This window comes from Zingiber officinale, chromosome 9A (genome assembly GCF_018446385.1).
Source record: "Zingiber officinale cultivar Zhangliang chromosome 9A, Zo_v1.1, whole genome shotgun sequence".
Taxonomy (NCBI): domain Eukaryota; kingdom Viridiplantae; phylum Streptophyta; class Magnoliopsida; order Zingiberales; family Zingiberaceae; genus Zingiber; species Zingiber officinale.
The window spans coordinates 70,075,300-70,087,720 of record NC_056002.1 but is presented as its reverse complement, the minus strand read 5'-3'; the positions used below and the strand labels follow the sequence as shown (position 1 = coordinate 70,087,720).

The following is a 12,421-nucleotide window of genomic DNA, read 5'->3' as shown; positions in this document are numbered from 1 at the left end:
TTGTATTTATTATTGTGATGTCGATGGATTTTATTTGGTCATATTCTACTACATGCCTGCCGGGTCGGCATAAGAGGTGAGTTTCGTCGGATTTGAGTTTTACGAGTGTAGTTGAGTAGGGTGGTTTTCAAGTCAGAGTAATACTGCTTTGTTTGATTATATATAACTGCGTGGATGTTTGTGTGGTTGTGTTATATTTATTGTTATTATTCCAGCCGCATGTGGCTGAGTATTTAGTGCTTGTAGAAAATTTTTGATTGTCCGCCGTACAAGGGAGATGCTGCCGAAATTTTCTCGGACAGGGACTCTTCTGGGGGCGTGACAGTATCAGTGCATGAGTCCCTGCCAAAGTAGGCTGAAATGGCCTTCGAGAAAACTAGGGTTCAAACCCAACTCAACCTCTCAGTCTTGCGTTCGGGTTCGAATATGCAAGAGGCTGCTAAGAAGAAGTCCTCCAACAGGGTTCTTCTGCTCACACCATGCCATCCAAGGCTTGCCTCCTCGTACCACCTTGAGTGGAACCACACAATTGAAACTTGAATAGGTTGACTACTTGTACAACACTGAACCAATGCAGGTCTCAATTAGAATAAGAAATATTTGACATACTTTTGAAGATAGAGCCACTCCAGCTGATGGTGAGCTTGGCAATGGTTAAAGTCCAACTTAGCCAACTCCAAATACATATCATTGTTTACCAGAGGCATCCTGCCATATCACTCTTTCAGTTAATCATTCAGTTAAGTAAACAAGTTTAGTAAGTAGATAGCTTAAAGTAAGGAACTGCGATCAGTAGATGAGCTTACCTGTAGAGAGTCTTGCCAATCCAAATATCACTTCCCCCTCCATACTGCTCCAAGTAGAGTCTTGCCTCAACGCGAGGTAGGCTCGCGTACCAGGGGAAATCCAGAGCATACTCCACCTACTCCGTTGATCAAACTAGGATATGGTACTAATTCGACACAAGTAGAAACTGAAATTTATCTATTTTAGTTGGACAATTACCTCCCCGAGCAAATCCTTGGTGATGATCCATTTGTCGAGCAGCTGGTGTGCAGCTTGTTTCTCTCGCAAGAAGGCATAGGAGAAGCTCTTAGCTCTCGCCAGTATCTCTTCGCCGGGGAAGGCCACTTGCGCCGCCCGGTTCAGATTGTACAGAGAGGATGAAACTGTCTCCAAACCCAGAATCGATGGGACAAGGAAGTAGGAGCAGCACGTTCCGGCAGCACCATCTGATCTGCAGCGTCCAAGAAATTAGGGTCCTCCGCGCAGGCCGCCTCGGAGCAGAGCCGAAGCGCCAGAGCTAGCTAGAGCTGGTACGTCTCCTCAGCCTGCTGCGCCCAGCTCTTGGCTGACGATGACGACAGACCGACAGCGGCGCCGTCCTGCCCCCTCCCCTCTGTTCCTGCCTCTCGCCGCTGTATCTCTTCGTCGTCATCCATCTCATCGTCCTCATCATATGGAAGCTCTCCGACCAAAAGCACCACCACGGGCCGCTGGAGGCGACGGAAGCCGTGAAGATCAAGTCTTTCGAGAGTGCCCCTCCTCCTCCCGCTGCTCAAGCCGTCCCTCTCTCGCCCCGACCTACGCCTGCAACGCCTAAACTCCTAGATCCAGATTCCGACGGCGATCCATTGGACAAGGAGGCGGAGAGCTCGGAGGAGAACGACTCTATGGAAGCAACTTGGAAGGCGATCATGGAGAAGACCCCCCAAGGCGGAGAGAACCCAGGACCGAGGAGGTCGCCTCCGCTTCCATCTCCACCTCCACCCAGCAATCTGCACAAGCAGCAGCAACCACCCACGCTCCTACCTCGCATTTTAAAAAAGGGGCATACTTCCACACTCGCCAAGATCGTATGAGGAGAGCCGTATGAAGATCTCGTATGACGAGAGAGGTTTAGGGTTTGGATAGGCTAAGGGGGGAAAATAGGGCGTCAAAAAATTTTCGGAGAGAGGGAAGCAAACCATTGCTACAAAAAAAATGACGAATGAGAAAAACGGCGAATAAATAAAGTCAAAGACAACAATTTAATAAACTGTTGTCTTTTACCCCTAAAAAAGCACTTAAAGACAACAGTTTTAGAAAACTGTTGTAAAAGGTGTTGTTGATTTTACAAAAAGTCGTTCAACAATAACGATTTTTACAAACTGTTGTCTTTTATTTTTTTTGGGCGCTCAAAGACAACGATTTTGTTAAAAACTGTTGTCTTTTACCAAATTAACAACAGTTCCTTCTAAAATCGTTGTCTTTGTGGTGTTGTCTTTTAACAATTTTGTTGTAGTGCATGCACTTCGTGGTCTCACTCTATCAAAAATATCGATGTTGCTCCCGTCATATAGGAGGGATAGATCCCATCTACATCACTCACATCCTCACATCCCTCTGCATAATTCGTTACATACCCAGTAATCGCCTTTATAGTCCACACAGTTACGGGTGACGTTTGACGAAACCAAAGTATATAACTTCTTATGTAGGGAACCATGGTGACTTCAGGTCCAAGGACTAGTAGTCATACTAATAGACACATGAGAAAGTATATGACACTCATATAACGATCCATGATACTTTCTCATGGCGGGTCATTCAGTATACATTCTCCAATGCATCCTTTATTCTCAAGAGCAAGTCATTCGGCATAGTTAACCTAATTCAAGCCTTAGATGAGCTTAATTAGCACTTAAGTCTCATGTCTATGTAGTAGGGATATGTAGGCTTAATTTAGACTCAATTTCTACTTTTATTTGGGTTGTAATAATGCCATAAGCTTAAAATGGCTAAGTAGTCTACATAGGCCTTTACTAAATGGGCTTTCTTTTGGCCTTTTAGGGTTTTTTGATCACCTTATAGCTATAAATAAAGGGGGTGACGGTCACACATGTATCTTTGACATATTTTTCAATCTAAAGCACGGTGAGGCTCTCGCTCGTTGGTTTTTCATTGAACTTGAACTTATCAAGGCATCTCCTTGTGGCGTTCAAAGACTTATCAACCTCAATCCCAAGGTTATGGTGTCTTCTATCTCGTATACCAAGGTTCATGCTTTTCTATGCATTAGGTCGAGGTTTCTTTCATCCATCTTATCGTCTTTAGACCTTCCTTCTTTCTGTTTTCAATTCGTTGTGGGTTCTTGAGATATCTTTTTCGTTGGGTTCACATCACAGATAAGCCAGCGAGGATAGTGAGATCGATTGACCGAACGGTGTGATCAGTCGATCGAAGGATGACTCATCTGAAGCTGAATCTAGATGGGTAGATGGACCGATTCAGGTCGGATTGGTCGACTGAACCAGGGGATCGGTCGACCGATCAGCGATGAGTCAAACCTAATCCCAAGATTAATGGATCTGGATTAGACCTAGCTTGGCTATTTAAGGAGGGCTCAACTAGTTGCTTCAATAACATAATTTCTGAGATCAAGAATGAAAAACTATTGCTTTCCTCAACGCCGCTCTGACAACCGATGAAAGACTTCTAATTCTATTGTTGTCAGTAACTTTGTTATATTGTTCTTCCAGTTTTGTAATACTTATTCGAATCTATAGTGATTGTCCAATGTAAGCGATCAACGATCACGTGCCTTGTAGTAGGAGTCATCACAGACTCTGAACTAAGTAAAACCAAAAGTGTTAGCTTTGTCTTATTTGTTCTTTATTTCGCTACGTGTTATTCTGAGTTTTTTGAGATGAACGAATTAGCCATGAGTGTTATTCACCCTCCTCTAGCACGTCATCGATCCTACAATTGGTATCAGATCTTGGCCGCTCTGATTTGGTGAAACCACCAATCGAGCAGGGGAGGTTCTTCTTTGAAAAATTATATACTGTTTTTTCTTAAAAAAAAAATCTTACGTCTTTCATTTTTTTCCCTCCAAAACTATTTTTGAAAAATTCATTTTTCATCTTTTCACCATTCGTCAATATTACCAAAATATCGTAGTTACCAAAATTTGTAATAATACTTTTTATTAATATTTTATTATTTTTTTTGAAATTAGTGAATTGCTAGTTTTATTTTTCTCCCGCATTACTAATCCAAGACCAAGTGTTGGGACATTCGTTTCTTTTTTACTTTTTATGTGCGAGATTTTCTTCTATAATGGCCCGCCAAGAAGGCTATAGCACTGCACGTCCGCCTCTATTCTCCAGAGAAGATTTCGGCTACTGGAAGGGCAGAATGGAGTACTATCTAAAGACAGAGGTAGAGATGTGGATCATCATTCAAATGGACTTCTCTCTATTAGTCGACAGCACTAGAGCACTTGTCCCCTACGTCAAATGGGACACACCAACTCACAGGAAAATTGAAGCCAATGCAAAAGCAACGCAAACTCTTCAATGCGACCTAACCAAAGAAGAATTAAACTGAGTTAGTCCCTTCAACAGTGTAAAGGAGTTGTGGAATAAACTAATCGAGCTGCACGAGAGCACTTCCGACACGAAGGTAAGCAAACGAGATTTAATATTAAATAAGTTATATAATATAAAAATACAAGAAGGTGAGTTGGCGAGTCAGCTACATGCTCGCATACAAGATCTTTTGAACGGACTCCACGCGATCGGACAGAAAGTGGAGAACTGTGACGTCATAAGGTACGCACTGAACGCTTTTCCAAGAAACACCTTGTGGGCATCAATGGTAGATGCTTACAAGGTATCCAAGGATATTTCGTCTATTAGACTAGATGAAACTCTTTTCAGAATTTGAACTTTATGAACAGACTAATGCGTGCCCAGCCGAGCAAGGCATTGCTTACCCAGCCGAGTAGAAAGAGGAAACCAAAAATTAAGCGTCGAACCGAACCCAAATCTGAAGATAAATCGGATCTTGAAGATGAAATCACCATCAAACTAATCAAACTAGTTTGTAAAGCTCTCAAGAAGAAGAAGGTGACTCAATCAAACTCGAAGACCAAGTCTGGAGTTATCTGCTACGGCTGCAACCAGAAGGGACACTACAAGCCTGAATGTCCAAACCAGAAGCAAGGAAGAAGGAAGACATTGAAGGCAATGTGGTCCGAGTCATCAGAAGAGTCAGACAAAGAAGGACATGAAGAAGCGAGCTTCCTTTCCCTACGGTACAAGCGTACGTTGCCCAAACCGAGTCCAAGTTTGAAACCAAGAACAAATCAGAAACTGAGTCTGAGAGAACCCACGGATTCGTATCCATTTTTGAAGGGCCAAACAACATTGTAAGTTTCCTAATTTCTGGTACTCAGATAGATGAATTACAAAATTTAATTGCATATTTATTAAGAAAGTTGGCCAAATCCAATGTCTGGGTCAAGTCACTCCAAAAGGAGGTAACAACCCTTAAGGAAATAACTAACTCGAGCTCTTTAGCTGAGCAAGTTCAGGAAGAGAATTCCAATTTAAAAATTCAGGTCAAAGAACTCAAGGACTCATTGGAATGGTTTACTTTTGGTTCCAAGAACCTTGACCTAATTTTTGAAAAACAGAGAGCTGTATATAATCAATCTAGACTTAGATATAAGGCTAACTGTAAGTTTAGATCTTATCTATCGCTTATTAATTGAACACAGAAAAATAGTCCAAGCATGGGTCCCAAAGTCTAATATGACTAATCAAGTTAGACTTGGTCAATATTGGGTCCCCATGGATCAAATTTATTACCTTGATAGACCTTATCGAGGCTATAATCCAGGGAACCCGACAAAAAGATCGTCTTTATCATAAAATAGAATTATCTGATGGTTGTTTTACTGTTTTTCATTATATATGCTTTGATTAGGGTAGATAAGGATTTAGGCTTGATCCACACTTGACTAGTTAGACCTATAATTTTTAGAAAGACAATTAATTATTTAATTTATTTAAAAGACTTTGTCTAGATGTGATGGATGATCCCATACTTAAGAAGTCCTAGTATCTCGCCACAGCCTAGAAGCTAATTATTGAAATAGATATTTTTATCAACCCTTAGATTGAAATTTAAATTAAAGATTAAATTAATCATCTCACAAAACTATTAAGGTTCCCTGATTGAAAATCTAGAAAAGGATGAGATAGACCTAGATTTAAAGTAGTTAGCAAACCTAAATTAATTAAATTAAAGTTAACTCAATTAAAATTTATAATTAATTATAATATTTTAATTTATTTCCAAAATTTTACTCATTTTCAAATTATTAATCATTTTCAAATCATAATTAGTTTCAAAATTATTTTCAAATCTTAATTATTTTTAAATATTAATTATTTTTAAATTATAATTAATTTCTAAAATATTAATCATTTTAAAATCATAATTAATTTCAAAATTATTTTCAAATATTCAATTAATCTTCAAATTTTAATTATATTTTGAAATTCAAACTAATATTCCAAAATTTGAAATTCAAACCCATTCAAAATTCAAACTTATATTTTAAAATCTCAAATTCAGTACATTTGAAATCCAAATTTTTGAAATATACTTCAATATTTTTCAAAGTTAAAGATAAAATCAACTTAACTTAACTCCGTCTCACATACACTTATAAGCTAAACATGTCTGATAACCTAGAAAGGGTGAGATGGAAAAACTGAAAAATAGTTAATTATTTTTATCTTTATGCTTAGACTCTAGGACCCTCAAATATTTTTGACATTAATTAAGGGGGAGTGAAAGGAAGATTAAGATATTAATTTTTATTTTTTTGTTAAAACTTTGTTTTTCAAAGTTAAACTTTTTCAAAAGTTCAAAATATTTCTGAAAGAGGAAGTTAATTATTAAGGGTGCATTTGGTACGCGCGTTTTTCATTTTCATTTTCTGGAAAACGCGCGTTTTCTAGAAAACAGAAAATGAATTTTTGTCATTTTCTGTTTTTCTAGAAAACACTAGCTATTTTTTTAGAAAGCAAGCACGAAAAACGCAAACCAAACACCATTTTTCAGAAAACACATGTTTTCTAGAAAATGAAAATGGAAAACGCACATACCAAACACACCCTTAATTTTTTAAAAAAATTATTTTTGAAAAGAAAATTAAATTATGTTTGAAAAGGCAAAAACTAAGTATTTGATAAAGTATTTTTCAAAGAAATCATTTAGCTAAGTATTTATCAAAATATTTTAAAAGCTAAGCTTTTATGAAGATAAACCTTATTTGAATAAACAAGTTCAAATATTTTTGAAAAAGTTTTTTAAAAAGTATTTTTTAGGCTAAGTACTTAAGCTAAGCTTTTATCAATTTTTTAATTACTTAACTAAGCTTTAATCAAAATACTTTTTAAGTTGAGTACTTTTAACTAAACCTTTTTCAAAACCTCTATAAAGCTAAGTATTAAACCGAAGTTTTTATTAACTTCTTTTGAAAGCTAAGTACTTGACAAAATAATTATTTTCAAAGCTTAAGTTTAGCTCAGTCTTTGTTGAAAAAGCTAAGTATTTTCAAAGTATTTCTAATTTAGCTAAGTATTTTTCAAAGCAATTATTTTCAAAGCTAAGTTTTTTTTAAGTGCTACCATTTAGGGGGAGCTTAAAGTTAAACAGAGTAAAAACCTTTTGTCAAACAACCTTCTCTCCACTTTTTGATTTATGTCAAAGGGAGAGAGAAAAGTCAAAGTTAAGAGTTAGAAATAGTTTTTGTGAAAGAGGGTAGCATAAGGGAGTTGTTTTTCAAATTATTATTTTTATGCTCATGCTAAAGATCCTTTAAATTATTGTTATGTTTTACTTAACTTTGAACTAGGTTGTCATAATAAAAAAGGAGGAGATTGTTGGTGCAGGAAGTATCAGACGATAGAACCTAAGTTTTGATTATGTCAAAGGGTCCAAACTTAAGTTGTCTTATAAGCTAATAAGGTTGATTGAGCTTACAGGAAAGTCCTAAGTTGTCTTAGGTAAAAATCCTAGTGGATTCTAGGCAGGTGGAAACCCCTAGGGGGAGGTAACCCTAGGTCCTAGGGGGTGATAACCTTAGGTGATAGGAAGTCCTAGTTGTGGTTAGGTAGGTGGAAACCCCTAGGGGGTGGTAACCCTAAGAGAAAAGCTTTGGCGGGTCAAGCGCTTTGGGTAAAATCCTAGAGTTGGGGACTCTAGGTTGATACCCTGGTGGTCGCAGACTAGGTAGAAGTCTTGATGGATCGAGGAGCGGACATCTAGCATGAAGACCTAAAGCTTCGGACGCTGAGCAAAAGCCCAGTCGATTTGGAGGACCGATCTGGCAACAAGTAACTTCTCCTAAGAGGAGTAGGTGAGGACACGTTCCCCGTTGAGGGAACAGTAGGCGTCGGTTCGACCTAGGGTTTCCGGAGGAAATCCGAAGTCAGAACCGTACAGTTCGAAGGCTGTCAAGGTAATGATTTATATAATATTTCCTATTTTATTTAACTCTATTTTGTAGGAAACTAATAGTTTTCTAGGGTTGGACTTAGCCCTGATCGGTCGATTGAACCGGGGATCGGTCGACCGAACCACTAAGTAAACAGAGTTGATTTCCAACCAGCTGACCCAATTTGATCGAAGGATCGATCAACCAAACATGGGGATCGGTCGACCGAACAGTGGATATGCAGTGACTGAGATCAGGTCGGATTGATTGGATCAAACCAAATAAGCCAGCGAGGATAACGGGATCGGTCGACCGAATGGTGACTCATCCAAAGCTGAATCTAGATGGGAAGATGGACCGATTCAGGCAAGATCGGTTGATCGAACTAGAGGATTGGTCGATTGATCAGCGACGAGTCAAACTTGATGCCGAGATCAATGAATCTGGATCAGGTCTAGCTTAGCTATTTAAGGAGGGCTCGACCAGTTGCTTCAATAACACAATTTCTGAGATCAAGAATGAACAACTATTGCTCTCCTCAACGCTGCTCTAACAACCGACGAAAGACTTCTAATTCTATTATTGTCGATAACTTTGTTATATTGTACTTCAAGTTTTGTAATCCTTATTTGAATATATAGTGATTGTCCAACATAAGTAATTAACGATCGCAGACCTTAAAGTAGGAGTCGTCATAGGCTCCGAACCAAGTAAAACAAAAGGTGCTAGCTTTGTCTTATTTGTTCTTTATTCCGCTAAGTGTTATTCTGAGTTTTTTGAAACGAACGAATTAGGCACGAATGATATTCCCCCCCCCCCCCCCCCCCCCCCTCTAGCACGTCATCGATCCTACATATGGTCTTGTCATTTTGGGATGCACATAATCCTTTAAGAAAATTATTTTCTCTTCTAAGTGCTTTATTATAAAACATATGTAATTTTTCATGTAAATCCTCAACACATTGGTCCTCTATGACCTATTAGGACTTCACTTCCATATGTCTAACATCTAGTACTCCGTAACCTATTTGGATTTTACTTTCACATACCAATTGTTCAACCCTCCATAACCCATTTGGACTTCACCCAACATTGCCAAGTGTCCTATCGACCATGATTGACTTGGATTTCTCCCATGTCAACTCTTTATTGGACTTCCAATTAGGAAGTATTCGATCAACCATGATCCACTTGAATTTTATCATTATTGAGTATCTAACCAAGCTTGATCTACTTAACTTTTAGCTCAATCAGCCAACATTGAAACTCAAATCAATCTTGGTCAACCTTGACCCTAGGTCGATTGTACCACCAATCTTCTTCTCTAATAATTTTTATGTTAATTGTCATCTTACTCTCAACCATCTAATATATTTTTCAAACATCTAAACTCAACTTAAGCCAACTTTAGCTTGGTCAATCTTGACTAGAGGTTGATTGCACCAACAAACAAAATAAACTTGTTTCATCAATAACATGAATCTCATCATAGCTATAATTATGATTTTGATATTTTAGATTCTTTTCTCCTAAAGATGATCCTAATGTGAATTATAACTTGAGTGAATACTGAGTTACTGGTGGAGTAGATTCCTCTTATGCTTCTTATTCCTCATCAAAGTAAGAAAGGAAATCATAAGATCCTTCTTCTTCCTTAGAGCTCCAGTCCCATGATGCATATTCATCAACTACTAAACACAACTCTTCCTTAGTGTAGATTGTACAATTTGTACTCCTTAAAATTTTTATCATGTCCAATGAAAATAAATTTCTGAATCTGATCATCTAACTTTGATCTTTCAGCTTTAAGGACATGTGAAAATGCAATGGATGAAAATACTCATCAATGTTATACAATTGGGTTTTTCATCCATTCCATACTTCTTGAGGTGTTACATTCTCCAAGCTCTTTGTCGGAGTTCATTTTGAAAGATACACAACACATACCATAACTTCGGTTCATAACTCCTTAGACATGTCCTTCGACTTTAACATGCTCCTCTTTATATTAAGTATTGCTTTGTTCTTTCTTTCAGTAACTTTATTTTGTTGAGTGATAAAGAATTGCCAAAGGGTGAAGAATCTCATTCAATTCACAAAAATAATTAAATTCTTTAGATGTAAATTCACCACCTATATTAGTTCTTAATGCTTGAATTTTATATCTACTTATTTATCAATAATATCTTTAAAAAATTTAGTGTATCAAATACCTCAATTTTTGTTTCAAAAAATAAACTGATGTCTTTCTACTAAGATCATCAATCAAGAGCATAAAGTAACAACTTTTACCAAAAGAGTCAAGATTGATCATACCACAAACATCAACATGGACAAGTTGGAGTGGTTTGGTTGCTTTCGAAATGGATTACTTTGGAAAGTTCTTTCTTGGATGCTTAACAAATAAGAATGCTTTACATAATTGATCAGGATGATGAATCTTTGGAATCCGTGTCACCATCTTATGATCTCCCAAAGCTTTGAGTTCCCCAAAATTTAATTGTCCAAACCTCATATATTAAATCCATGAGGGATCCTGGATATAAATCTTCAAGTATATAGGTCCACAATTCTTCAAGTCTAGCAACAACATTTGATTCTTAGTCATAAACACCTTAGCAACAAGGTTAAAATATTGATCTTGGAGCCAAAACATATAATTTTTCACATGAATCTTGTAATTTTTTCCCCAAAATTTGACAAATACTCAAGATATTGCTAGCCAATTTTGGAACTTAATAAATATCACAAAGAATGTTATGACCATCATTCTTTGTTTTAAGAAAAATCGTATCTTTACCTTCAATTTTCATCTTCGTGTTGTCTCTAAAACTTACAAAGTCTTTCTTGCTTGTAACAAAAAGCTCAACAAATTTACTTTTATTACCCATCATATGATTGATAACTCTATAATCAATATACCATTGTATTTTTTTCTAATAAAATCCTCCATATTTCAAGAAACAAGGATTGCTCCGCATCATTTTCTTTGGTTTCTGATTGCTCTTTCTTTTCCATGATTCATCAGTTCTTCATGAGTTTGTAACAATCCATATAGTTTATCAATGGGCATGGTCTCCAAATCTTTGAATTTTGTAATTACAAGAACTACATGGTTGAACTCTGTACTAAGACAACACAATATCTTCTCAATTACGCAAACACATCAAGTAGTTTCTTTAAGTCTTTTTATTTGATTCACAATAACAAATACTCTTGTAAAATAGTCAAAGACAAATTGACTATTTTTCATTAAAAGTAATTCAAACTCTCCCTTAGAGTTTGAAGTCAGGCATTCTTCACTTTGTTCACTTCCATAGTTACGAAGTCTCTCCTACACTTTCTTTCATGTTGTTTCATTGGCTATTTTCTCAAATATGTCTTCATCCAAACCTTGATGGATGATGGTGAGAATACACTAATCTCTCTTTCTTTATTTCTCTAAAGTATCCTTAAAATTTTAAGGTAAAATTGCCACATTTAGAGGTTCTTCAAAATCATTTTCAATAATAATATAACCTTCATTAAGTGACCAACAATGAAATTATAATATTGGCTTTGATACAAATTCATTAGAAAGTGGTGGACTCTCAGATAAGTTTCAAGAGAAGAGAAAGTCACCAAGATAAATGAGTTATATTATAAAATGATTTGATTTTCAGCTTCACATTAATACAAGATTATTTACATGACTCAATAAAAACTTCTAAATCATATTTCATTAACTACATACATGTACTTATTCTATTTAAGTACATAAATTATAAAATTCATGTATCACTTGGTTCATATTCATGTACATCAAAAACTTATCACTTGCCGTCCTCATTCAGAATTACACGTTTTAAAGCATCACCATGTTACATCATATAAGATTCAGCTTAGTCTGTTCTTAATTCCATTGTTCTTAATTCCATTAACTTGTACAAGGCTGCATCTGGCATTCTTCTCTTAACATATATACAAGAGGCACATACATCCACATCAACTCTTCAGTTAAACTCCCCTTGGGACTAACTTTTGGAACCTTTAACAAGCAAAATATTTGAGAGGCAGACAACAAATATGTATACGCTCAAAGAAAGTTCAAAAAAATATAGATGATATGCGACATATGATTATGATTGAAAAAAATGAATCATG

The 12,421-nt window shown here is 36.6% G+C and overlaps 1 long non-coding RNA gene across 1 annotated transcript; it reads right to left on the bottom strand.

The window, feature by feature from the left end:
- Window positions 1-494: 494 nt before the first annotated feature.
- Window positions 495-882, bottom strand: LOC122019675. The gene is made up of 3 exons (XR_006121988.1): window positions 807-882; window positions 610-708; window positions 495-510 (listed from the first exon to the last, which is right to left on the bottom strand). It is a non-coding gene; the product is annotated as an uncharacterized LOC122019675 (long non-coding RNA).
- Window positions 883-12,421: the final 11,539 nt, after the last annotated feature.